This window comes from Macrosteles quadrilineatus, unplaced genomic scaffold, assembly GCF_028750875.1.
Source record: "Macrosteles quadrilineatus isolate MER2022 unplaced genomic scaffold, UCM_ALF_1.0 Scaffold_3__2_contigs__length_128488019, whole genome shotgun sequence".
NCBI lineage: Eukaryota > Metazoa > Arthropoda > Insecta > Hemiptera > Cicadellidae > Macrosteles > Macrosteles quadrilineatus.
The window spans coordinates 99644795-99648437 of record NW_026542596.1 but is presented as its reverse complement, the minus strand read 5'-3'; positions in this window follow the sequence as shown (position 1 = coordinate 99648437).

The following is a 3643-nucleotide window of genomic DNA, read 5'->3' as shown; positions in this document are numbered from 1 at the left end:
TATATAAATTTCTAAAATTAGCAAAGTGTCAAGAGGAGGTGGTGTTGCCAGTGGCGTTTGCCAGAGTTGAGGAATTCAAGCGTCGCGACCGCGGTGCTAACGCACTACACGCTGTAAGGCGCATCAGCTGGCATCGGACTTGGTCAGATGTTAATGGAGGTTCTATTAGATATTTGCAAGAGTTCTTTACACTTACGAACCAACAAAGACTTGGATCAATCGTTTAATGGTTTGTAAATAAAGTAAGATTGCAGAATATTAAACTGTACTTATAACAGTAATCCTTGTATATAAGGTATATAACTACCAATTGAGATGTTGACGTTCCCGAATATGAGTGTAACATGAAGTGAAATACCTTGTGTAGCTTTGCTGCTAATTAATAACAGCTGTTAAACTAGTCAGGATAATTTAGTAAAATGCCAATGAGCAAGGACAGATTAAAACTATTTTCCCTACAGTCACCTGACAAAGTGGTCTTCTTGCAATAATTAAAGCACAGAAAGCATTTCAACCAAACAACACACAAAACAGCGTCCTTTTTTGCCACGATCAGCTGGTGCAGCGTTCCCCATTTCGTTCAATATTTGGATCGTAACCTAAAAACGTGATGTTCAGTGTTTGAAAGACTAATCATTTATATGCTTTATACTAACAGTGCAATGTGTAACGCGAGTGCAAACTGTCTCTTCTGCACTCGAGAAACTTTCCACACTCGCCTACGGCTCGTGCTTAAACATTTATCTGTACAGCAAAGTGCCACTTCACCCACTAGTTACACAAATAACTATACAAAACATGTCCTTATTTTACATGTACGTCTTGAGCAACTGCCGAAGAAAACTAATGTATTCTGTCCGGTTTATATTATGACATTATTCGTTTTAGGCATTTAAACAATGTGTATTAAATTTTGGTAATATATAGCAAAACATATTTTTGCAGACTGCTGCTTGTCCTGTGTTTTGTAACCATAGAGTAAGCACGAAACGTAAAATCCATCAGGAAACAAGAAAGAAACGTATTTGGCATAAACGCACTCGTAAACCTACATGAAACACACATCAGACAGCCTTCAGATTTCACAATAGGTTGAAAGTCTAAAGCACTATTCTGAGTCGACGGGTTTGCAAAATATTCAATTATAGTTATTCTAATATGTTTTTATATCTTTGTGTCGGTTCTCAATTAGTTGTGAAAAACATAAGTGTAAACATTGGAATCTTCAACAAAACAAAAATTGTAAACTTCCTACTGACGCTTCTGATTATTTCATGCGAAGTTAATTATATATTTGACATTACACGTTACCCTTACAAATATAGGTTGTCTCCTTCAAGAAAGCAAGAACAGTTTTAAACCTATATAGATGACAATAGGTTAGGCAGCACAACCTCCCATGCCTGAATGTAACCTTTTCTGCGATTTTTTATAACCATCTTATCACGCTAAAGGAGTTAGTAAAAGTCCTTAATTTTAATCATAAGGTTAAAGCCAGTTTTAAGCTGTGTAAATCTTTCTTGAACTTACAGAGAACGCTGTAAAACCTCCCATCAGCAACGTTGATCTCGTTGTCCAATGAAACGCGAACAACCAGTACTTGGTATTGGCAGACAAAAACAAGCAGACTAAAAAAATAAACTGTGAAAACTTCAGAGAGGTTCAGTACAAACCGTGAAAAAACTTACTCATTTACATACATAAAGTTACAGAGCTCTTCACACTATCCTACCTCATCCTGTGGTCAATTCTCTATCATTATGGCGTGTTTTGTTTACTATTTATTTATTTATTTTGATGTTTTGTCAATGTTGCACTTGCAACTAGACATCATGTTGTTGATGGAGATTTTGACCACAGGTCGAACCTATTTTGTCATAACAAGACTACTAGATCGCGCCACTCATCCTACACTCATCTCCATTCATACTTGGCTGAAAATACCTATTTGTATGGTCGCCATTTCATTGAAAAGTAAAAGTAAAGTCCAAAGGTTACATAGATTGTTATACAAAATAGCTACATTGCACTAAAACGCTTGCAACTTATCAGCTGATATAATTTACCTACAAAATAAACCAACTGCAATAACCTTGCGTTAAGACTTGGACTGACGTCACTACGACATGTTGGATTCCGTTCAAATAATCGACTGTTATCTGGTAAGCGCTTGTGTGAAGACCAACACTCAAGGAAGCCATCCTTTAAACCATTGATTATTTTTTATATTAATTTGACAACACTTTATAAATGTAGAATTTTCCACTTTTCATCTCCTGCGTATCTTCCGAAACTAGTTCAAATGTTTAAAATATATAACCAACAGCAGCCTAAAAAAATACGATTTAACTTACCCAGATAGTTACAAAATGCTCAAACTCGGATTGTGATATTTATAATTCGGCTTATATTTCTCTTAACTAACTGCAGAAGAAGTTCATTATGCTCTTATCGTGCCTAATAACATCCAAACACAGAATCATTGCCTAAAATGGTACATATATTGACAAATTATTTGCAGTGGCCTATATTACGGACCGTGGCCCATTGGTTTGGTGAGATTATTGAAAATAACGCTACACTTTGACTGTAAAAAATGGCACAAAGGGTAATTATCATTCAAGCAGCTACTGTCATGATAGAAAGGTCATGTTCATTTCAAAACTAGATCACATAATCCTTTATAAGATACGTTGAATACAACAATGCATGTAAACGTCACTATTTACGTATCAGCCAATTTGCAGGTTTTTTTTTCTTTTTGGAGATGCAGCATTGCTATGTCATTTGCATTATTTGTTGCAAATGAAGCCGCACGACCATATGAACGAGGAGGCCCCTAACAGTTCAAGAATAAAAGCCAGCTTCACTAAAAGTATATTCCACTACACCTAACGTTCCGTAGAGAGATTATATTGACAACCTTATGTAATTGATAAGGCTGACAAAACTGATATCCGCATCTCAAGAAATTTCCACGACCAATTTCTCACAACTATGCTAGAGTGTCATAGGCACAGAAGTATGATATGATGACCGACACGACGTGACGAAGAAAAATATAAAACTTACACAACTAACAGGTGGACATCCCTTTGAAATAAGAACGTACCTTCTTAACAAAGAGATATTTTTTCTCAAATAAAAGCATAGATTAGTTCACTGATGAAATCACGGAAGTGTTTAAACACAAAAGATGCACCAATACAATTTTAATACTATTTCAAGGTTCTTCCAAAAGAAGGGAAACCAGTTAACGTAGTAATATGAACTCCGATATCGCACGATATGGGAAATATTTTATTCATTGAATGATCAACCATATTTTGTAACTAACGCAATAGCCCGTATTGCTTTTACACTAAACTTATTACTCATTAAACCATGCTAAATGCTCAAAATGTTTATTATTTCACTCAATTTATCGCAGTTAGCTTCTTAGCCTTGAAAGTAACCGTCGATTTCGACGGGTCCCTAGTTAAATATAATATGTTATCCAACTATGTGGTAGGTTTATTTAATCTAAAACTTTAAAAGTTTACATATTCTATATGTATAGCAAACAATGGTTTCAACAGACATTTTGTTATCAAGGCTTAGAGTTGTGTAAGAGGCTCGGTGTATATTTAGCCAAATCTAGGCG